This window comes from Nyctereutes procyonoides, unplaced genomic scaffold (assembly GCF_905146905.1).
Source record: "Nyctereutes procyonoides isolate TBG_1078 unplaced genomic scaffold, NYPRO_anot_genome, whole genome shotgun sequence".
In the NCBI taxonomy this organism is placed as follows: domain Eukaryota; kingdom Metazoa; phylum Chordata; class Mammalia; order Carnivora; family Canidae; genus Nyctereutes; species Nyctereutes procyonoides.
Window position 1 is genome coordinate 32,927,012 of NW_026575121.1, and position 25,921 is coordinate 32,952,932.

Genomic DNA, 25,921 nt, shown 5'->3' on the forward strand with positions numbered 1-25,921 from the left:
TGTTGTTATCAGGCACTACAGGCTTCTGCAGAGTTTTCCGTGCTGAGCTACTCTTTGATTTGTGAGCAAAAGTTTAAAAGGCTAAAAAGGGGGAAATTGGTTCAATATTTCAGGCACAATGAAACATTTCTTTTGTCACTTTATTTCCCTGCTCTATTAATTTGTGGTTACTCACCTTCTCCTCGGAGATCCCCAGGGAACCCCAAATCTGACTCTCTATGATCTGGCACATGAACCCAAACATTTCTCCCAGTAAATTACATCTCACGTGTAATAAAACAAAATTGGCTTTTTTGGAACATAGAAGAATGTTTCAGGCCCCGATTGGCTACATTTAGGTTTGTTGCTCACATGCGTCCGGACGATGAGGCTCCCTGTGGCCTGTGCTGGTCTGGGAAGAAGAACGTAGGGTTCACTCACTGGCCTGAACAATGCTGGAATGTTTTTTCCCTGTCCATTCACTCAAACAATGTGCCATTCTGCACCTCATAAGCACTTGATTTATCCCAACTCTTGGGCCTGACCTGTAATCCCCCTCTCCTTACCCATCTGACCCATCTGTGTTTCATTTCCCACTCATCAGCATCCAGAGAGCTAGGCCCAGACCCTGTTTGGAACCATTAGACAGAGATTGGCACTCTTCCCTCTGCCTGCACCACATCCTCCGCTGGAAAAAAAAAATGACCATCAGATCAGAGAACAGAGCCTGCTTTGTCCCCTGCAACGGGGATCTGGAAGCATTTTCAATCATTTGCACTCTATACCCACTCAAACGCATTAATGTGATCAACATTGGGCCTGTTGTGGGCATTTTTTCCAGCAAATAGCTTGCTAACATTCCAGGCATGTACTCCCCCGAAAACAAGACTGAGACAGGGCCCTGAATATTCAATTGGAAAATCACCAACAGCAAAAGCTTAGCTTGGCACGGCTGGTGTTGATTCTTAATAAGTGACTTCCTAAAGCCGAGGCATGGGGCTTACAGCGTCAATGACTTGTTTGAAAAATATTTTGTAGGTGCCTCATACCACTCTATTTCCTGTGGTATGCGTCATATTGTGAGCTATTCCAAGCCAGCTTGGTTAAGCACGCTAACTTTTTTCCCCCCCAAGATTGTGGTGTTTAACTAAAAATGTCTTTATACAAGATGAGCTCATAGCTATTAGTGCTGATGTAGTTTTAACTGCTTGGATACCCACTGCAGTTGGTTGAAAATGTGCTGAAAAAAAAGGCAAACCTGAGCAAAAACATATCTCACCCTGCCTAAACGGGCGGACGGCAGTCCCAGTGACAGCATTTCTTCAGGGGGAGAAAGTTCCAGATTTAAGTACAATGCGTACCTTTCACTTTCATTAAAAAGACTTACTGTTCTTAGTGTATTACTGAGGTGCTGAAGACATCTGGAACATGGGAATAAAATTAACCCTTTCTATTTCTTCAGGTACTTTGTAAAACTCACCAAAGAACAGAGGTAATGATTGGAGAAAACAAGTGTATCTTGTCGACAGAGTTTCCTAAAAGGAAATGACAAGAAATCCAGAGACAGAAAATTCTGTCTCTGAGATTAAAATATTTATGAGTACGATTTGTGTAGGGATCAAATAAAGTAATATATGGAAGGTACCTTAGAATTCTAGATCTGAGGAGGAAATTAATACTGACCCATGCCTACTCTGTGCCACATACAGCTTTTGGTATTCCTGCATCCTAGAAAAAGTGTTCTTTGCAGCACTTATGATGTAGATATTCTTTTGTTTTTTTTTATTTTTTTATTTTTTTTTTTTTTTTAGATATTCTTTTCATTTTGCAAGCAAGGAAAGAGAATTCCAAAGAGATTTGGTGAACTTCCCAAGGTCACACAGTGATTAACTGATTAATTATAGAGGCAGGATTCAAAACTAGGTTTTCCATGAATACCAAGCTTGTGTTCTATCCTTTACCTTGCTTGCTGCTCACAGATCCAAATGGTTGCACCACTATTATTATTGTGGTTTTCTACTTGCTCAAAGGGTTTGTGTTTGCCATGGAGTGAGGGGCTAGAACAGGGATGAATGTAAATTTATGTCATATACTCCCTTGCCTTCCTCCAGTAAATAGGTTACAGACGGCGTCTAGGTTTGCGGCCCTTACCCAGTGGGTGACCAGTAGCTATTAAGTGATTAGACATTGTACATGCCATCTCTGAGTGATTTGTGTTTCTACAATAGGGCCTTTTATAACATAGAAGAGAGGGATTGAGACTCTGGACACTGCCTGGGCTGTGTTTGCCTCTCGGGGCAAATAATTTTCCTTGGTGCCAGGAGCAGCTCTGACGTGGCTGCTCTGCCCTTGTGTGGGCTGGGGCTTTGAGCTCCCAAGTGAGGGCCTGATTGCGTCTGCCATCAAGTAGGAGTACAACAAGGTGAAGCCAGGGAGGCCAAATTGTGTGTCAGGAGATAAGGCAACCACAGATGTTCCTATTTCTAGGCCATGGAGGGGGTCAGAGAATCTCTATAGGAAATGACCAAGACCTCTGGGGGCAAGAGCTATTGGACAAATGCACTGTACAGTATTATTAAGGCAAGGAAGACCCTCTAACCCCCTCCACATTTACGAAGGCACATACTGCAGCTCTTCCCATGAAGTGGAAAAAGGGGCTTTTGTGTTGGGTATTATCTGTAAGTGTTTTGGCTTTGCCAAGCTTTCAGGCTACAGAATTACGCACTGGGACTGTGAATGGTTAGTTGATCCTTTATGACCTGATACTTAGTGTGTTATCTAAAGGAAATAACTTGTTTCTTGGTGAAGATTTGCAAGCTGGGAAAGTTTCTTTTTCACAACATGGCTTTTAAAAAAATATAAAATTTAAAAAAAAATCTGTAACTTCCCCCCAACTCCTTACAATTTGATAAGTTTGCAAAACTATCAGTTCAGAATGTCTAGCTGAATGACAACTAATTGGTTCTTTTCTCCAGTTGTAAGTAGTTCACATTTACTACCTGAGGCAGTAGAAGAAAATTTCTTTCGAGTGAGTAAAAAGCATTATTATTTTGAAACAATTCTGATTTCAGAAGTTTATCACCACTGGACAGTGACTTTTGTGGAAAAGCCATATAAATATGTTGCTAAACTGATGAAGCTTTCACAAGTTTTAGAAATATGTACATTCCTTTATTCTTTCAATTTAAAGTCTACATTGGAACTACTTAATGGAAAGGCAGCATTAGGAAAGGCATGCGGATTTTTCTAATAAAGTAGGTGATGCGGGTACCAGTCAGAAATCAGTTCAGTTTAGACCTTTTGTAATTTCATCGGAAGTCAAATCTTTTACACCAAATACTCTTGTGTTTATATTTCTTGCAAGTCGATTTGCTCTCTCTTGTTAGACTTTCATCCTTAGCAAAGCAATGGGAAGAAAACATGTAAGAAAATGTCAAAAAAAACCCAAACCCCTAAATTTGCATGATTCATCATGGTGTTAAAGAGAACATTTGGAAATGTTGGTTAGGAACAACTGAAGTCTTCAACTCATGACGTTTGAGCTGATTTGAGTTTTCTTTAAGCCAGTTCCATCGCAGGCTTTCATGTTTACCACGGACATAAATTCCCCATGGCTCTTAAGTAAGGGCTACGTCTGAGAGACGTGAATAGAATGCTGGGATTTTTCTCTTAAGATTACATGTACCCCTTCAAGTAAAGTTCCATGCAACTTTCCTTCCCAGAGCTATGCACACAAAATTTCAGGAAACAGCAGGTCTTAATTAGGCCTCCAGTTTATAGTTTCACCTGAAAAAATACATTTAAAAAAATCATATATGTTTGACTGTCGAGATTTTTCAAGTCAATAAATTCTTGCTAATTAATCACATTAACGGTGCTCCTTAAAAGTTGAAACAGAATCAGAAAACAAACCAAATTCCCCATAAATATCCAACATAAAGGCCTATTCACTGATGCATTTTCAGTTTCTAAGAATTTTACAAGTGCTTTTTTTCTCCCTGACAGGACACCACACACACACACACACACACACACACACACACACACACACACAAACACACGTCACTATCAGTAGTCGGGTTACATTATCTGCACAGGAAAACAATTCTGGTGACACATTCTAATACTTCAGAATGATGTCACTGTGTGTGAGTACTTTGCTGCTTAGTACCCATGTGTGTGTTTAAAAAAAATAGAGCCCCCAAACCATCAACATGTCACCTCATCTCTGAGTCCCCGCAAAGGGAGAAATGAATGACGGGGGGTGGGGTTGAAGAGAAAAAGGTGAACCAGGAATGCAGGAGCTAAAGGAGCAAGTGCACTGCTGTCTGTCCACCATCGCATTCTTCAGGAGGACCCTAATCCTTGGTATAAATGCCCAACTAATATCCTAGTTGATACTTTGGTGTGCCATGGTGAATAGTGTACAAAAGCAGATTGCTTAAATCCCCTTCAGAAACATAAACAAATAGATCTAAAATCCCACCTCTCTATGTGGTATGCTTCCTGAGAATAGTGCTACTGTTGTTCATGAAGAAAATAACCTTTCAAACTCATAAACTTTAAGCTACCCAAATTTCTTTGGTGTGTATTTATCAGAATGCTGTATTTGGACACCAGTGCGCGGCAATTTAAAATCTTGTTACTTCTCGGTGTGTCGTACTGTTTTCAACAAGTAACCAATTTTAAATCAGCAAAATGAGAGAATTCCATATTCAGGGGAATGGATTTTCATATCTTTTAAATCTTTCGTATAGTAGGGAGACAGTCCTAATTTTATACATATATAAAATGGGAAAATGACTAATGAGAATTTCTGTCACTGCCCCTCCTACAACCACAAAATGGTTGGTCCTGGCAGCAACACAACATTTTATAAGATCCCTATTCAGAGATTTTAGGATTACAGAGTTGAGCTGATTTTATGCTATATAGACAAAGAGAAAAGTAGCGATATAAAATGACAACAATAACAATTATCTAAGGGAGAATACATTCCAAGACCTCCACTGGATGTCTGAAACTGCAGATAGCACCGAACCCTATACGTACTATTTTTTCCTAGACATACATATCTAAGATAAAACTTAATTTATAAACTAGGCACAGTAAAAGATTAATAGCAATAGCTAATAATAAAATAGAACAATTACAGCAATGTACCATAATTAAAGTCACATGAATGTGGTCTCTCTCTCAAACGATCATATTGTACTGTACTTGCTCTTCTTTTTTTTTAATTTTTATTTTATTTTATTTATTTATGATAGGCACACAGTGAGAGAGAGAGAGAGGCAGAGACACAGGCAGAGGGAGAAGCAGGCTCCATGCACCGGGAGCCCGATGTGGGACTCGATCCCGGGTCTCCAGGATCGCGCCCTCGGCCAAAGGCAGGCGCTAAACCGTTGCGCCACCCAGGGATCCCCTGTACTTGCTCTTCTTCCTGTGATGATGTGGGATGATAAAATGCCTAGGCACTGAGATGAAGAGTGGTAAAATATGTGGGCATATGTCAAAAAGAGGATTATCTGCTTCTGGACCACAGTTGACTGAGTGTAACTAAAAACACAAGAAGTGAAACTAGATGAGGAGGTGCTACTGCATTTTGATTTCAAATACTTGCGTTTGCATTTCTTTTTTGTTTTTTTTTTAATTTTTTAAATTTTTATTTATTTATGATAGAGAGAGAGAGAGGCGCAGAGACATAGGCAGAGGGAGAAGCAGGCTCCATGCACCGGGAGCCCGATGCGGGATTCGATCCCGGGTCTCCAGGATCACGCCCTGGGCCAAAGGCAGGCGCCAAACCGCTGCGCCACCCAGGGATCCCTGCATTTCTTTTTTGAATTCTTCTTTCATGGGGGAACTTCTGACCTATTATTCCTTCCTGTCTCCCTTCGTTACATTTAGGTCTTATATTCTGGGCTCTGCGTTGCCAGCCATGAAGGAAGACTAGGTAAAAAGCCAGATGTTATGTCGATGAGTAGTTGACCTGACCCCAGCCAAGCTTTTAACTCCTTGTTTAAATTGGGCAAAATATTTTGCCTCAGTTCCTTTACCAGTAAATTAAGGAAATGGAATTACTGATTCACTCAACCAGCTTTTGATGAGTGTCCACTCTAGGCAAAAAAACTATATGCAGTGGATGTGAAGATGCATAACAGAGGCTGGCTCTGGAGGGTCTTATTGTATGGGCAGATATGTAAAAGATTGGAATGGGGATAACATCGACACATACATTTCCCTTTTCGATCAGCATGCTCTTTTTCACTACGTGGAAAAAAGTAGGACGGAAGGAAAATATCTTGTAAAGAAGCTTATGAAGCAGTAAGGGTTCTTTGTTCTCTCAGCTCTTCATTGAAACTCAAGGTGAGGAATGGTGGGAGAAAAAAAAAAGAACAAGTTAGTCATGAAATCAAAAGCAGAATGGATCTGTGTCCCACTTCCTTCCAGTTTGGGGCTCTGGATGCAGAGAGCCTGGCAAATTGTCTAAATTCACAGCAGGGAACAGCTACAGCAAGTGTAGAAATGATGGCATGGCATGAGAGGGAGAAAGAGTGCTCAAGTGCGCCTTTTGTTCCCTTGCACCTGTTAGTAGCACTGGAGAGATCTAAAATTTCCCACATGTCCCCATTGACACCGAAGGCTGAGAGCCAGCAGGACTACGGTGGGGCCGCAGCAGTGAGGGAAGAGGGGGTCTCCTAGCAGAGGCCAAAGAGCTGACCGTCTGTCTCACTCAGGGTCAGAAGGAGTCCAAGGCTGAGACTCAGAAGATCTGAAGGGCAGAGAGAAAGGAGGTCAGCTGAGGAGCAGGATGTGAACTGCCACCACAGCTGGGCTGACAGAAGAAAATAGCATTCTCCCAGCTACCCAACTTCATGACCAGATTTAGTGAGGGCAGAAACCCATGTGGGCATAGGGAAAATTAATTTACCCCAGCCAAAGGCCAACGAAAGGCAGAAGAGAAGCATGGGACTGGGTTAATACCAGGGGCTTTGCCAGAACACCATAAGGATGATAAGCTTCCCCCTGGACTCACACGTTATCTGGGAGTGGAGCAAAGGGGTCTGTCTCAGGTGAGCTAAACTTGGTGAGGAGTTTCAACTTTATTTGACTAACTCTTTGCCGAAAATGGATTGAATTAACTTAAAAGGGGAATGTCCTAAACTGGAAGAGATTGAGTCACTCTGAATTGGTGGGTTTAGGTATCTGCCCCCCTCAAACCCGAAGTCCATTACCACGGGGCCTCAGAACAAAATGCAGACCCAACATGGATAATACATACATTTTTTTAAACATCTGTATTGAAATGTATACGATACAGATGTATCCTCTTTTATGGTAATATAACAATAGCTTTTAGATGTTTTCTAGTTTTTCAGGCACTCTCCTATCCATTATTTTATTTGCTCTTCTAGTTAAGTGTGAGAGGTTGGCAGGGTGAGTTATTGCCTCTGTTTTATAGGTGAGAAACCTGAAGCTCAGTGAGGTTGGCTTGCCCCTCTTTATCCATAAAGTGGAGACAATAATACTTGACCAAAGTCTTGGGATTTTGATGGGATCAAATAGGAATGGGGAGCTCATAGGCAGATACGACTTACTGTAACCCCAAGAACATGGAAAAGCAGATGAAGCAGGATGAGAGAGTAATCAAAATGACTAAGATTTGGATAATGCTGTCAGACTGCAGAGATTTTTTACCTCATGAGATGATTCCTATAAAGGTTTCAATAAATCTGGGCAGCCCTGGTGGCTCAGCGGTTTAGCGCTGCCTTCAGCTCAGGGTGTGATCCGCAGACCTGGGATCGAGTCCCACGTTGGGCTCCCTGCATGGAGCCTGCATCTCCCTCTGCCTGTGTCTCTGCCTCTCTCTGTGTGTCTCTCATGAATAAATAAAATCTTAAAAAAAAAAAGGTTTCAATAAATCCATTTATGCATGAAATGCTCTGGTGAACCTCATGTTAAATGAATGAACACTGGAGAACTGTAGTTGGGTTCAAGGAATAGATATCTTTTTGTGATTTCATAAAAGAGCATGGGGCAGCCCGGGTGGCTCAGCGGCTTAGCACCACCTTCAGCCCAGGGCCTGATCCTGGAGACCAGGGATCGAGTCCCACGTCAGGCTCCCTGAATGGAGCCTGCTTCTCCCTCTGCCTGTGCCTCTGCCTCCCTCTTTCTCTCTCTCTCTGTGTCTCTCATGAATAAATAAATAAAATCTTTAAAAAAAATAAAATAAAAAAATAAAAGAGCATGATTTAGCACACTCAAGTTTACACTTTAGCATTTAAAGGAGTTTAAGTGTGGTAGGGATTATCAACTATATGTTTTCTGCAAGTTCATATTTTTCAGCTATCTTAAAGCTGTGAAAGATGTGATAATTGTATGCTTTTTAAACAATGCAATTTAATTTACACTCAATTCCTGTAGAATACACAAGTGTGGTGCTCAGTTAACCTAAGGTTTTTAAAAAGATTTTACTTATTTATTTCAGAGAGAGAGAGAGAATATGAGGGAGGGACAGAGGAAGAGGAAGAAGCAGACTCCTTACTGAGCAGGGAGCTCGATGTGGGGCTCGACTCCAGGATTCTGGGATCATGACCAAGCTGAAGGCAGATGCTTAAGCGACCAAGCCACCGAGGTGCCCCTTAACCTAAGATTTTGATCATAGGCAAAAGGTCACTCTGGGCACTTCTCTCCAGGAATGAAGTGGCCTCCTCTCTTGGCCCTTGTGGTCTTCTGGGGTCTTGTTGCTCCTGATGTCTCCAACGTGATGTCACATCTTACCCTTTTTCACTTACCGCCTGTTGGTCACATGGCCTTTCGTATAGCTTCTCATCATCCTGGTGAGGTTTGTGGATATGATCTTCCTTCAGCAAGGAAGCTTTTCCCTTCTCTGGATTTTTGGCTCCTTCTCATGCATTAGAGCCCTTCATCAATACCTCCTCCCCAGTGAAGCCTTCATGAATTATCCCATTTAAATATAGCCCCATGCTAACCTCTATTTTAGCACACACTATTTTTATTGCACTTCATATTTTATAGCTATATGGTCTATTGGCTACTTAGTATTCATCATCCCACCAAATTATAAGACATTGGACACTTTGTTTCATTCATCACTGCACAACTAGACACTATCTGAAACATAACAAATAACTGTTAAATTAACAGGTAAATAGAGAATAAACTAGGTATATAAAGCCCTTAGCCAAGTGTATAGCATATGACAAAAATTTAATAAAATCTGGCTGTTTTTATTATCATAGTATTAATGACCTCAAAATCATTGTTCTGGGGTGCTTGGATGGCTTAGTCCCTCTCCTCCCCACTTGTGCTATCTCGGTCACTATCTCTGTCTCAAATAAATAAATAAATAAATAAATAAAATCTTTAAAAAAATCACTCTTCCTTAAGTTGTATATAAATATCAGGGTAAAATATTAAGAATATATTATGAAGAATGTAAGAGATTTTGACATTTTCTACATGATTGTTTTGTATATATTCTCAAACTGATTCAAATTATTCCTAATTTAAATTGCAAATCCCAAAATAGAATTATATGTGGTAGAACCACGTATAAGGTCTTTTCAGGATTTCCACAATTACAGATGGAAGTGTCTTCTACTCAATCCCTGGCCTGGCGGGGCTGCTGGTGGACTTGAGCTTTTGGGTTGGCATCCTTTTAGGATCTCTAGAGATACAGCTGGGAGTGTTTGTCTTGCTGGGTCCCTGTGCTAGCAGGACTGTTTACAGAATATAGTTGAGAGTGGCTGGAACCAAATATAGGGACTTTTCAGGTAAATCCATATATTAATATTATTATTCTATTTTTAAATGATTATTGATATTTCTTGATGACCTAGCCCATGGTGAATTTTCATAAATAGTCTACATGTTCTTGATAAGAATGTTAATTCTTTAATTTTTAGGCACAGAGTTCTACATATATTGATTTATATTAAATTTTTTATATTGCTCAAATATTTAAAATATGTATTGCTTAGAAATTCATTTGGCTCTGAGTCAATCCTTTCATTCTCCCTGACAGAAAGGTTTTCTCTCTTTTAATTCTTTCTCACCCTGTAACTGATCATTTCAGTACCTAATGCCCTAATTAGAGAGGGTCTAATTCTGTTCTGATGGCTTTTGCCAACTCTGTCTCCCAAATTGGCTTGATTGGGCCTGTGTTTTTATAATTGTGGATTGTAAGCTCATCTTTCTCTGGACTCTATACCTGGCAATTATGTGAAGCCTAGGTGGAAATCATATGTCTTCCTCTAAAGAGTTTCTTTTATTCTTTTTTAGGCAACCTCCAATTGGGTACAATTTTGAGTTTATTTCTCAGCTTGGGGTTTCTTGGACCGTGTGAGGTGTATAAATTTGAATCCCAAGCCCATGTGAGAACAGACTTTGGTTACAAATTGTCAAGGGAGACTTTTTCCAACCCAGCTTTTAGCTGGAACCAAGATGTTGCCTTACAGTTCTCTTTGCTTTTAGGTGTATTTTTTCTAATCCACCTTTTCACTGACAGTGTAACTCTTCAGATGCTGACCTTATTCAGAGAGGATTTTTAGTTTATACTGCAATATTTCTTCAGCCCAACATCATGTCCTTAGTACTTCGCTTTACCTTAAAAACCTAAACCTCCATACACCTGAACTCATATAACACTGCGTGTTAAGTATACAGGAATTCAAATAAAATATGATTGAAAAAGAACAACCTAAACCTGCACAGTTTAGGGATTTACAAGAACTTTAATGTCCACTGCACCATTGCTCTTGGTTTGCTTCCCACTTCCTAGACTCTTCCTGGCTTTGAGTCAATAATTGTTTTATATACTATTTTGCCAGCTTTGTCATGAATTTTAAGCATCTGTACTAACATGTTTGTTCATAGCATTGGTGTGAAATTCAGTGAGAATCTATGTAGAGCATTTAGCTCATTGCCTGAAATATATGCAGATCTTGGGCCTTGGGTTTGAAAAACACTTCACCGAAAGAAGAAAAAGCTTTTGACATTTGTGTTAGTGATAAGAAATTGTCTGAGTTTTCTATTTCCTAAATAACTATCTCTCACACTATACTGCTGACTGAGTGCACAATAAACATTCAATTTTGCTAATTATTTAGATGAGAAGAATGTGTCCTTGATTTTTCTATATATGCAGGGCAGAAGTAGCTGTGAATCGGCACACAGAAATACTGGGTCAAGGATTTCATTTCTGATAGCCCATGGACTAAGGCAACCTGGAGAAGAAGAGGCTTTCACAAATAATAGGAATTTTTTTGCCACTTTTCCTTTCTATCTAATTTTCTTTCCATTGAAAGCAGCTGTGCTTTTTCTCATTCTGACAACTCAGAAATCAGTGTAACCCATTCTTCATAAATGTTTTAGAATATGCTGGCAGAAGCTGCTTCTGACAGTAGGCTGCTGAATGTTCAATGGTGCTTGATTATGTGGAAGGTTCAAAGACTACTGTGATTATTTCCTTCTTTGTAAAACTGTCCTTGTCTTATTACAAAACTGCTAATTCTTCCAGAAACCAGAGATTATCTAAATAAGCAAAAGCAGAAGCAGTACTGTGTAACGAGGACAGTTTTTTTCTTTTTCCTTTTTTTTCCCCTGGGGGAGTGGGTGACTTTTTTTTAAAACAGCTTTATCAAGATATAATTTCCTGTACTATCCAAGGCACATATTAAAATGTACAATACTATGGTTTGCAGTATATTAAATTCTGTATAATTTTAGCTTTAGAAACTATCATCACCACAGTTAATTTTTTAAAAATGTTTTCACCACCTCACAAAGAACTCCTGAGGACACCTAGGTGGCTCAGTCGGTTAAGCTTCCAGCTCTTGATTTCAGCTCAGGTCATGATCTCAGGGTCGTGAGTTTGACCCCCATGTAGGGCTTCATGCTCAGTGCAGAGTCTGCTTAAGACACACACACACACACACACACACACACACTCTCTCTCTCTCTCTCTCTCTCTCTCAAATAAATAAATACTTCTTTTTAAAAAAGAAAAAAAGAAACCCCGTACATTTCAGCAATCACTTTCTACCTCCAACCCTGTTCCTCCCAGCCCCAAACAACCACTAGTCTACTTTTTACTTCAATAGCTTTCACTTATCTGGACTTACATATAAATAGAATTATATGTGGTCTTTTGTGAGTGGCTTCTTTCACTTAGCATAATGTTTTAAAGTTCATTCCTGTTTTAGTGTTTCATTTCTGTTTATGGTCAAATTGTATCCCGTTATATGGATATTTACCACATTTTGTTTATCCATTCATCATTTGACGGACATTTGGGTTATTTCCTCATTTTGATTAATATGAATGGTACTGCTATAAACATCTATGCATAGGTTTTTGTGTGGACATACTTTTTAATTTTTCTTGTGTATATATCTAGGAGCGGAATTGTAGGATCTTATTGTAACTTCTTGTTTAATCATTTGAAGAACTGCCACAGTATTCTCCAAAGTAGCTACACCATTTCACATTCTCATCAGCAGCACATGAGGATTCATATTTCTCCACATCCTTGCCAACTCTTGTTACTATCAGACTATTTGATTCCAACCATTCTACTGAAATGGTTTCTCATTGTAGATTTGACTTGAATTTCTCTGATTATTAATGATGTCAAGTATGTTTTCATGTACTTATTGATAGTTTGTGTATCTTACTTGAAGAAATGTCTATTCAGATCATTGGCTTTGTTTTACTTAGGGTAAGGGTAGATTTTTAAATGATTTCTAAATATATGATATTTTTTAAATAAAACCTAACAACTTAACATGTATTATCATATCAATAATATACATAAGAAACTTACTTGATTAAGAAAAATAAAAGTACCTGAAATTGGAACTCTTAAAGAAAAAAAAACAAGTTTGTTATATAGATCATTGAACAAAAAGAACTTCAAATAATAATTATTAAATTTTGCTGGTCACCTATGTCCTTCATTATAGTGTTCCCCAGGGTCTCTTTCATAGGACTTGGATCCACTGACCCAATGAAAATCATTTCCCAAAATATTATATTTGACTGCCATGTTCCTCCTTAGCAAATCACTGCTCCAATCAAGGGACATCTCAGATCTTCACCTGTCTATTCCCTTGGCAGCCCTTTAAGAATGCAGAGTTAATGAGAAAGATGTTTTGATTTTTTTTTTTCTCAAATAGTATCTCATCTCCTCTGGCAGGAAATTTTCTTACCTTACTATTGACAGAAGCCTATTGACCTACCATAACTTAGAAGTCATTGATGTTAAATACTGTCATCTTAACCCTGCCTGTGGAGGAAGTAGGGCAAGCTTTCTCATAACTCAGCACACCAAATGCTGTTGTTGATTTTACCCATTTCATATCTTTATGAATGGTAGCCATAAACTATGGAATTTCCAGTGGAACTCCAATGTCAAGAAACTGATCATTTTTAAAATGTGTAAGTAAATAGGACTTAATTTCCCTAGTGTTTCAAAAATCTTCATATAAATAAATTCAAAAATCTTTTTTAAAAATCCTCTTTTTTTCCAACCTGGCATCTTGACTTGTACGTGTGAAACATTTTAGAACACTAAAAAGTCCCCTAGACAAGGTTGGAGCATGCAAGAGCCCTTAATAAGTTAACTGCTCACATCTCCCTTCAAATTGACATTTTATAAATTATTACCTTAACATTTATTTGGAGTATAAAGAGAAATTGGTTTCCAATCAATAAAAATTATATGTAATAGGGTATTTTCCATAAGTATTAGGGAGTATATGTGAAATCATATATGATAGAGATTATTTGGAGCATTAGTTATATATAATAGCCACAGTTTATAAAGAACTAAATGTCCCTCAGTAAGGGTTTTGTGATAATTATGGGTCAACCTATTATATGGTTGATATAAATAGGCTTAAATAGGTAAGCCATTTTAAGAATGTGAAATTCTATAGTTATGATATGGAAAGGTCTCCAAATGTTTTAATTGAAAAAATACAAAGTGTACAGCAATATGTATACCATGAAGCCATATATAAAATATTTTTGTGGATAAATTTACAAATGCATGAAATATTTGTAGTTAATGCAAGGAACTAGAAGCTGGTTGTTTTGGAGGAATAAGGTGGTAGATGGGGGGGGGCAGGGGAAAAAAGAAGCTTCTTACTGTACATCATAGAGTGTCTTTCTGTTTTATGTGTATTAATCCTATTTAATAATTCACAAATCTTATAAATAAATCAACCAAAATAAAGAATTTGTCACATATTCTTATTGCATGCCATTTCTCATAACATATAAACGTCTTAGGACACATTGTAACTCTCAAAATTTAGGTAATCAAATAGTCCACCTTTGTAAAACGGACTTGGTTTACATTATTAGCTTTCTGGAATTCTGCTGAGACAGCTAACCTAACTTCATATGACTATGTGCCAGCTGACTTCAGAGATTATGGTCCTCTTTACAGAGGGCATATAGGTGAGAACTTAAAAAAAAATCTATTTTTATCCCAGGTAATTTTATTTCTATGGTTATTTAAAAATTTGAATGAAGAAACTTGAATCATCTGGCACCATATTTCTGATTTATTCCAGTAAGTTTTATTGACCTTTCAGACTAGAACTCTGGGGACCTCCCCGTCTAAGTTGCTTCTTAATCCTACTGTGGTTTCACACCAATATAAGAGTTTTGCTAATGTTATATTAGTTAAAACTTAGTAGAAAATAAAATAACAGAGAGTCTAAAAGCTTATTTCAATTTTAACCCAGACAGAAGTTTTAACTTTTGGAACCCCTTAATAAAGGCACCAACTCTTTTCAAATCCATTGTAAGATGTCTCCATTTAAAATGTCTTATTACAGGTGACATTTAAAGAAAGAAGACACAAACAAACTCAAGGAATGTAAAAGGTGTTAAGAGAATTTGTGAAAAGAATGATTTAGAGTTATTTCTTCAAACCTTCATAGTTTTGGTTTAATTTCATTTTAGTTAAATGATGCTTATTATAAGTATTATTTATGAAAATGATGAAAAATCATCTTGCTATAGGAAAAATACCTTTATTTATGTGCTATGACCAGATATATTCCATTAAGCTTTAGACAGATTCTCCTCTTCTTTGTGTGCTCTCTATTTGTGTATATGTGTTTATATGTTAAATATAGTCCTTTTGCTTTATTACAAATAAAATCTGATTTCTTCTAGTTATCAAATAGTTCATATATAAATTAACTGATAAACTTTACTGAAATGACTTGATCTTACTTGAGAATGACTTTGTATACTATTTTCCTGAGAAAATGGAGCCAAAGCAAACTCAAGTTTAATTGAGAAAAATTATGACAGTTCCCTGTTATTTAATATTTTATTTGGGGACTTTTTTCAGTAATATCAACTAATCTTATACTCTGAATCTTGCAATGTGATCTATGTCTGCACTCAAGAAAATCTAGTCGAAAAAGTTCACCTATAGATACTGAGAGAGGGAAAAGGAGCTTCATAGTGGAGAAATCTCCCAAGCCATAACTCAGCCAAGTGGTCAGCATCAACATGATAAGCAATGTCAATAGAATGTATTCTTGATAGGAAAGTGACGCTTTACTTCTTGGTGTTCCTTCTCCTCAAAACACCAAGGAAAACATTAGACAAATCCCAGTTGAAGGGAATTCTACAAAATACCTGAGCAATTCTTCTTGAAAGTGTCAAGAAAATAAAAAGCAAGTCTGAGAAGCTATCATAGCCAACAGGACACTAAGGGAGACATAACAACTATAATAGTGAATTCATATGCTTTTTCCCTTGCTGTTCTGTCAGTTTTTGCCTCATGCACTTGGACGTTCTATTGTTAGACACATAGGAGTTAAGGTTCGTTATGTCTTCTGGGAGCAGTGACCCCTTTATCATTATATAATGCCCCTCACTATCTCTGATAACTTTCCTTACTCTGAAGTCTGCTCTGCCTGAATGAATAGTTACTCCCTCTCCCTTCTGATTAGTGTTAGCATGGTATGTCTCTCTACATTTCTTTATTTTTAATCTGTACGTATATTTTATATTTAAAGTGATTTCTTACAGACAACATAGAGTTGGGTCTTGTTTTTTTATTCAATCTAACATTCTCTTTTTTTAATTGGCATATTTCAATCATTTATGTTTAAAGTAATTATTGATATAGTTCAATTAATATTTACCATAATATTTGTTACTGACTTCTTTTTGTTACCCTTGTTCTTTGTTCCTATTTTTGTCTTTTGCACTTTTTCTGCCTTTTGTGGTTTTCATTGATCATTACATATAGTTGATTTTCTTTCCTTTCTTACTCTATCAATTATACTCTTTTTTTTTTCTTTATTGTTCTGGTGGTTGCAGTCCTAGGGTTGCTTAAGGATAGCTTTTGTGTGCATGTCCATTTATCCAGGATGCTGTTCTCTGAATTCCTACATCTGTGTTTTGGTATCTGACATTAATTTTGGATAATTCTCAATCATTATGGCTTCAAGCATTGCTTCTGTTCCCTTCCCCATTTCTTCTTCTGGTCTTACCATTACCTGCATGTTACACGTTTTTGCAGGTGACCTTCAATTCTTGGATACTCTTTTCTATTTTTCAATCTTTTTTCTTTGTTCATTTTTGGCAGTTTCTACTATCACATCCTCAAACTCAGAGATTCTTTCCTCAGACCATTGTCTGGCCTACCAATGAGACTATCAAAGACATTCTTCATTTCTGCTGTGGTATTTTTGAGCACTAGCCTTTCTTTTTGATTCTGAGAATTTCCGTCTCTCTACTTACATTAGCCATCTGTTCTTCCATGTCATCTATTTTTTCAATTAAAGCCCTTAGCATATTAATATAGTTTTTTTAAAAAATACCCTCCTGGTGTGATAATTCAAACATTCTTACCATCTCTGGTTCTGATGCTTGTTCAGTCTCTTCAAATTGTGTTCTTTCTCTTTAGTATAACTTGTAATTTTGTTGTGGGGATAGATGAAAGTTGGAAACAATATACTGAGTAAAAGAAACTTTAATAAATTGGACTTTAGTAGTGGTATTTCTTGTATAGGGGGAGAGAAATATTCTATAGTCCTAGGATTAGGTCTCTGTATTTTGGGGAGCTTGTGCTTCACAGACCATAGGCTTTGCCAGTGCTTCTCAATCCTGCCACCTTCCCCCACCAATCCTGCCACCTTCCCCTCAGGTGGAGCAGAATGGGTAGGAGGAACTGGATTGGGATGCTCCCCTTCTCTAGGTAAGTCAACTCTGATAAAACCCCATCAGGTTAGGCTCTGGTAAAAATGCTTTCTTCTCAGGGTAGTCCTTGTTAGGAAGAGCAGAATGCTCTAGTATATTTAAAAATAGTTCATTTTATCCTCCCCTTGGTGGCACTATGAGGGGATTTTTCTCCAGTATTTACTCTGAGGTCTTTATAAAGCTCCTGGAGGTACAATTATCTTAGATTTTTTTTTTCATTTGAAAATGATAGATGCCTAGGTGGAATCTTAGGTGGGAGGCACTTGTCCTGCTTGGTGTTTACACAAAAGTGTGGGGGTTCCCCTATGAGTGGTTCCCATGGAGTATTTAGCCCCCAGGTTGGTTCCCTCTGAGCCACCAGCATTTCATCTATTATAGTTCAGATTTTTTTGATCCTACACTGGTTCCCATGGAGGTCTCTGCTTATGGATTTCTGCTCTAATAAGTTGTGATTTTTCTGCATTTGTCTGTCACTCCACCAATATCATGAGCAATGATATGCTGTGAGCTCAATTCTCTGACAGATCTAAGAAGAGTTGATTTTTCAGTTTGTTCAGCTCTTTACTTGTTACATGGAGTGGTGACATCTAACTTCTTACATACTCGAATTTACCTGAAACATCTGTGAAGCCCCATCAATTTCATTATTGGTGGCTCAATGAAAAACCGAGGCTTGGGTTTCCTGATTTTGCAAAATTTGGGTCATTAGGGACTTTTTTTTAAGTTCTGGTTCATCTGGTTCTCACTTTTTTGTTCAATGAGCTAAAAAAGCAAAGTCTTGGTTGTCAGCTTCTGAGGCAGAGAGGTTTCACCACAGAGCATGACTGCATCACCTGTCCCTCCCAATAAACAGTTGCTCACTGTGGGACTAGGGTCCCCACCCAAAGTAAATGACTCCATTACAATTTCAAAAATTATCATCAGCAAGCACAGAATATTTGGGCAAGGAATCTGGACAATAAACAGAATTTGGGGGAAACAAAAGAACTTTGACCAAGTTATGTGTAATTTAATAACTATGGTGTTGAATGGCATTGAATAGAAACCTAAGAGCAATAAAAATAGGTGTTGTAATAACCATTAGAAGCAGTGTTCAGTGTTGAACTTTTACTTTATCACTTCTTTTTATTCTCCTACAGATTTTGTCCCAGCACTGGTTAGCCTGGATGATTGTTTATTCCACAGACATTCATTGATCTCTCTAGTCCCATTTTGTCCCCTTATGAACTGTGTAAGCTCTATAAGTACTTAAAATTTTTTTTGGATTTCAGTGTTCACTGCTTAATTTCTGAATCATAGAATATCTGAAGTTTCTAGTTCCAGAAGTATTTAACAAGCTATGGATTACTGAGCAAAGGATTCATTTAGAGTGATGTTAATCAGAGAAAACAACTTTGGAGAAGGCTAAAAACTGGAGGGCTGATCTCTCTCCTTCCCTCCAGTCTCTGTAACAACTTTCTGTAATGCCTTCCAGACCTGGTTCCAATTTCATGTCCCCTGAGAGGACGTCCCTAACTTCCTGTGGGTGACTCCTTCTCTCTTTCATATAAGTCTCTGTTACAACTTACGGAAGGATTCTATGGCTCATGTGTGTATGTGCTGCTTCCCCCTATCCTTTACACTGTGAGCAATATAAGAACAGGAACCACGTTTCATCCTTTGAGTGAACAAAGCTCATCCCTCCTATAACACACATCATTTATTTATATCAGATGATTTTGGTAGTTGATAGAATTTTATGTTTTATGGATGTTCAATATATGTTATATATGTCCCAAACTAGTCTACAAGTGTGCTTAGCAAAAAATGTATGTGTGCCTTCTTTTTGTGCTTTCTTCAGTTCTGGGTCCATGGCAGGAGGTCAGTAGGTGCTATAATTATCTGAACTGGGAGGAGACAGATGGTGATATTCTTGATGGGCCCTTTCTTAGGATTCCCCTTGTTTAGGGGCACCTGGATGGTTCAGTTGGTTAAACATCTGACTCAACTTTGGCTCAAGTCTTGATCTTGGAGTCATGAATTCAAGCCCCACATTGGGATCCATGGAACCTACATTAAAAAATAAAAAAAGAATCTTTGTCTATCATCATTTAAAAGTACTTATTAATTTATTTGCACATTGCTCATATCAAGTAGAAGTTTAAACTAAATGGTTTAATCTATTCTTTTAGGCAATTAAAACTATACACACAAGTGTTCATTCTTAGAGGGCAAGAAAGGTGCCAGCTTATCTTGCCTTAGAGTACATTGGACAGTATAAGGTATTATAGCTGTTTTGAAAAATATTCTTTTATGACCAGGCTGAATCATGGCCAGGGATCTTATGTGAGCAAGGAATTTTTTCATAGTTCAGAGGGTTAACTGCAAGGTAAGGCAGGGATACTTTTAACAGCATTGCACGTTCTCTAATTCAGACTTTCTCTTCCATGACCCTTTCTTTATAATGTTACTGAACTAACAGAAGAAAGTTGTCAGCATTCTCATGTATATTTTCTTGAATAGGTCCAGTGTTAATCCATCCTCAGGCCTGAAGGGACCTGAGATGCCCTGTGAGTTGCTGACTCTTTAGACAGAAGAAATGATTTAATATAGTGCAGATTGTCAGGTGGGTTAATTTAGTCTAATGCAGGCAAAATCTCCTTTTCCTAAGAAGCCACAAGAATTTTTAATTGAATTATTTAGGTAATTACTAAAATGTGTTTTGCTTTGTGGGTAGCTTTGGAATTTTCTCTTCTCTGTTTATTGATGATATGGTCAATAAATCTGTTGGAAGACCTCAACACCTAGTCAAAAGTCATCTTCTCCACTCTCTGGACTGTCATCATTCTAAGTAACTCATGACAGCCTCACTGCATGGTTCCATACTCACCTCACCTTCAAGGACCTTCCCTGACTCAGGCACCTCTTCATGGCCATACCCTAAACCTTGTCAGATTCGGACTGATCCACCTCTCAAATAAAGCGTTCACTCATTCTTAACCATGTATTCTCAACCATCTCTCTCTCTCTCTCTCTCTCTCTCTCTCTCTACTTCCTCTCTTTCCCTGCATCCTTCTTCCTTCTCTCATGTTACTATTCCCAACACACCAGTTCTCCAACTTCTTCAATATCTGTATTTTAGAGTCCTTTGTCCCCCTCCTAAGTCCTTCTTGTCTTACTTAGCTCCCTACCCAAGCCATCCCTTCATCCCTTTGTTTACCAGTATTCTAAAACCTCTTATTCTGTTGTTTTCCCACCACAATGGAACAGAAAGAAGGCCCACAAACCTTAATGAATGTAATTACTACCTTCTCTGCTTTTAAATTCATTGACATTTTAAGAGAAAAATTACACTGTATTGAAGATTGGTCCATGACAGATTTCTGTCCTTGATCTCAGTGAAGCACTCATAGCTCCCTGACAGCACTATCATGTTTTTTCCTGGTCAACATGCTCTCATTCCAAAGGGTATTTCAGATAGTACCTACACCTCTCAAAATACAACCCCACCCACTCCAGTTCCCTTTCACTATCAGCCTTTGATCTTGTCTTTTGGTTCACGGAATAAGTAATTAGATAGTAATTTTTGATTTATTTACATACAATTCTACCCTTTTCTTCCCTCCTCTATTAAAAAGAGATTTTTTTTTCCTTTAGGAATTTAAATCTGGTTATTCCATCTCACTCTTTAATATCTACCTTTCCTCTGACCCACTTAGATATGGAGATGGGGTGAACCCTTATTTCTAATTCCTGTCCCTGTCCACTGTTTTCTTCCTAGTTCTCTTTTTGCATTTAGAGCCCATCTTTTTGAAACAATTGTTTTTCCTGATATCTCCACAGTGCCACGTCCTAGTCATGACATAACTTAGCTCTTCATTATTATTGCTCTAGTCAAACAGATCTTTAAAAGACTGATAATGGTTTCCTTATAGCTAAGTTTAAGGAACATTTTAAGTCTTTATCTTACCGGATCACTCACTAATTAAAAACACAACTGATTGCTTCCTCCTTTTAAAAATATTTTCATTCATATTTTCTATGTCATAGTACTCCCTGGTTTTCCTCCATGTCTTTACGTATTTATTTATGGTTACTTTGTCTCCTCTTCCTTGGCCTATACCTTTTAAATTCACGCCACTCAAAGAGTTGTCTTTTATGCTTTGACTCTACACCTTGTAGTAGAAGTGAAATAGCAGTCCCTTTCCAGAGATATACATATCCTAATTCCAAGAACCGTGAATATTTTACCTTACATGGCAAAAGGGGCTGTGTGGGCATGACTAAGTTAAGGACCTTGAGTGAAAAATATCCTGGATTATCCAGGTGAGCTCAGTGTAATCACATGAGTCCTTATAAAGGAAACGGGAAGGCAGGAGAGTTCTTGAAGAAAATATGGTAGTGGCAACAGAAGTTGGGGGCATCCAGGAAGCCTCCAGAAGCTGGAAAAGGTAAGGACATCAATTCTCCCCTAGAGCCTCCAGAAGGAATGACACCTTGACATTGTAAAAACTACTTCAAACTTATGACCTCCAAAACTATAATACGTGTGCATTGTTACAAGCCACTAAATTTCTGATAATTTGTTATAGCAGCAACTAGAAACTAAGACAACTCTTTTCCTGGATAGGCTTATCTGACACTTCAGGTCTTTATCCTTTTATACATTAGAAGGTTCCTGAAGTGCTTATGATAACCATGTTGCTGTCAAAAATTCACCACTTAAACATATAATTCCTGTCAGAATTCAGTTTAGATATAGCCCGCATAGTAAGATTGGGTAGGTGAAAAGTTACTCAGCTATTCAGTAACTCAGACTGACAGAGGTTCTGCCAACTTCAATATTTGCTAAAAAGAAAAAGAACATGGACCAGCACACCTGGGAGGTTTTTAAAGGTCTGGTCTATAAGTGGGATAGTTTTCTTCTCAGTTCCACTGGTCAGATTTCAGTCATATTGCTGCACTAATTGCAAAGGATACAGGGAAATGTAGCTTACTTATGTGCCCAGGATGAAAGAGAAAACATGGGGATTTCATTTAGCAGCTTTTGGAAATATCTCCCAAATCTATATTTCTACATCCAGTCTATTTTCAGGCAATTAAAGCTACATAGCCAACTTCTTATTGGATAGCTTTGTTCAGGGGCATCTAAGAACCTTGAACTCAACATTCAAACATGTAACCCATCATTTTCTCAATGTTGTGTCCTCTGGTATTTCTAAATCAGTGAATGGAGGCACTGCTACCCAAGTCAGAAACTCAGGACCATCTATGATTTCTCTTGTACTGCTTAATCAATCACCAGGTCAATAAATAGTGAATAAAAGAATAGTTTCATTTCTGTTAATCTTTCCATCATTACTGCCATCACTCTAATCTATGCCATCACCATCACTCACCTAGACCACTGAAAATGCCTCATAATTTGCATTTTTCTTAATCCTCACAAATCCAATTTTCAAACTGTAACCCAACTAATTTTCTGTGAATGTCAGTTCCCCAATTTATACCATTCCCCAATTCAAACTCATTGTAAAATTTCCCAATATTCTTAAGACAAAGTCAAAACATAATATACCGTCCAAGATTCTCCATGACAGATCTCCTGTTTGTACCTCCTGCCTCTCCTCCAGCCCCACCCACACAGCTCCGTGCTACTGTCACACCACATGCTTCTTGGTTCTCTAAGGCTCTGTGCTGTCTCTTGCTTCTGAATCTTCATACATCTGTGCTTCTTGCCTGACTCCTCTCCCTTGCCTTCAAACTTGACCAGTCTAGTCTTACTCGTCTTTCAGACATCAGCTCACAAATCATTTCCTGTGGGAAACTTTCCCTAATATCTCATAGGAACATAGAATCCATATTATACTCCATTGTGTATATCTGTCTTTTCTGAGAAAATGCCAGGTACAGGAGGACAGGAAAAGAGTCTGTGTTCTTCTCTTTATCCTCAGCATCTAGTATAGTGCCCATGATGTCATGGTGCCAAGTAAATATGTGTTTGTTTAAAGGATGAACAGATCTTTTTTTTTTTTAATTTTTATTTATTTATGATAGTCACACACAGAGAGAGAGAGAGAGAGGCAGAGACATAGACAGAGGGAGAAGCAGGCTCTATGCACTGGGAGCCCGACGTGGGATTCGATCCTGGGTCTCCAGGATCGCGCCCTGGGCCAAAGGCAGGTGCCAAACCACTGCGCCACCCAGGGATCCCAGGATGAACAGATCTTATTTGTGTGTATGTAAAGCTTATGAAGCTAGGTAAAGACTAAGGTATTTATATTTTCATCACTGAAGTCCAATTCCAACTTTTACTCCTAATTTCTTTACAGGTTAAAATAATATTAATAACAATGATAACTATTGTCATGGCATGATCTTCAATCACACCAGTAGCTATGTTTTATGTATACATATATGATTATCACATTAACTCATAGTGGTTCAAAGGGACATAAAAATAGCAAAAGCTACTACTAAGTATAAGCCAAGAATGCTTTACAAATAAATACAAAAAACAGAGCAAAAGTTATTTTCTAATTCAAGAAAATGTGTATTTTATATATAGACAACATATATATTTACACAATATACACACAGATGTACATTATACACACATTTTATATACAGTTTGCTTTAAATCCAAAATTTGTGCACTTTTAGCAAGAGAAAATAAATTTATATACATTTAATGATTATTAAACTAGATAAACTTAAGCCACTTTTTTCATTCAGGAAAGGCCTAACATAATTCTCAGAGTGACTTGGTCTAGCATTTTTTTTTAATATTTTATTTATTTATTTACAAGAGACAGAGAGAGGCAGAGACATAGGCACAGGAAGAAGCAGGCTCCCCGTAGGAAGCCTGATGCGAGACTTGATCGATCAAGACCTGAGCCAATGGCAGACACTCAAACACTGAGCCACCCAGGTGCCCCCGTCTAGCACTTTCTTGACAAAACAATTACTTGTGAAATCATTAAGGTTGATATGCTCTACATATGCTCTACATTTCTCTAAATTAAATGAGGACGATCTCTAATTATGAAATATACAGTGCATTTATCTAACTTCAAGCTTGCAACTTTGGTGTGGAAATTTTTAAAAGAACGCTTAACCAATAATAAAATGTATTTTAGTGCCCTAAACTATGTTACTATTACATTAAGAATTAGACTTCAATTACACCAAAATCTGAAAATTCAGAATGACTATTCCCAAAGAAATTATAATCCACCCCCAAGTGAACAATTCCGTTTTTGAAAGAAGTTCTTTTAACACAAGACAATACAATCTTTTATTTGGAACATCAAGCAATTCAATAAAATATTATGGGAAAGGATGGATCTATGTAAGATTTAAGGGCTTTAATTTGCATTTAAATGGCATCATTTCTTAAAAATCTATGCCTTTTTCAGTGGAGAGTTTAACAAAAGATGGAAAATATTACAGACTGTAAAAGTATGCATATAACTGGTCTTCAGTGAAAAACGTAGAGAATTTTTTATTCGAAGATGAATGGCATAACTTTTCCTAATGAGACTGAATCAGTCAATGCCCCCAAGCCAATTCTTGCTCCAAGTAATTTGGTGAGTAGTTTGATGTTTTTGTCTGTAATAACACTCTCACAATTTTCTTCCAGTTTGAGGAAGCAAATTGATAATAATAATAAGGTTTAAAAAAAACGTTCTGATGCTTTGTGACTCTGCACTGTTCCGGGCAGCCGCAGAAAAATCTACTCATAAAAAAGAGAGAGTTTAAGAAATGAAACTTAAAAAGTGAAAAAAACATGGCTGCCAGGAAATTAAAAAAGGAAGAATGAAAGATAGAAAAACCACACCAACACACAAAAGGAAACAGTACACAAAAGTGAGGTAAAGGTCTAAGTCACTGCTTTTCATTTCTCCATGGCAATAGTTCCAGGGAGCATCTACTTTGGATCTGGAGTCTCAAATGCAGCTTTGCAAGATTCTTGCATCTGTTGGACTCACTGTGGAGCTTGAGGAATGACTACCTGCTCCATCAATGCAGGTCTAATCCAACTGTAGCTCTTGTCTAAACCAATTAGCTCTGTCCCATCATGAGGAGACACAACATTGATTATGCCTCATTGTAGTTGAACTTAAGCTGAAGAATTGCCCTGGAAGTTGTGGTTAAAATATTTACCAATGATTTTTGAGTTCCCAACATGTGTCAGGAGTGTACTAGATCTTTGGAATTCAAATAATAATAGTTACTGCATCTACAGTATCCACATGTGCTAGGAATTCTCCTGAACACTTACTGCAACTCATTTAATCCTGGACTGCCTGGGTGGCTCAGTCAATTGAATGTCTGCCTTTGTCGGCTCAGGTCATAATCTCAGGGTCCTGGGATGGAGCCCTGCATCAGGATCCCCACACAGCAGAAGGTCTGCTTCTCTCACTCTCTCTCTCTCTCTCTCTGCTCCTCCCCCCAATTTTTGCACATGTCCCCTCTTTTTGCTCACTTTCTCAAATAAATAAATAAAATCTTAAAAAAGAATAATTCATTTAATCCTGACAACAACATAGCATAGCAGCTATTGCTATTATCCGCATTTTACAGTAAAGAAATTAGGCTAGAATCATTTCATGACTTGCCCAAAGTCATATAGTTAAATAGAAGAGCCCTTGACAAGTGAGACTAATAGGAGAGACATGAACCCAACACTTGCATTGTAATG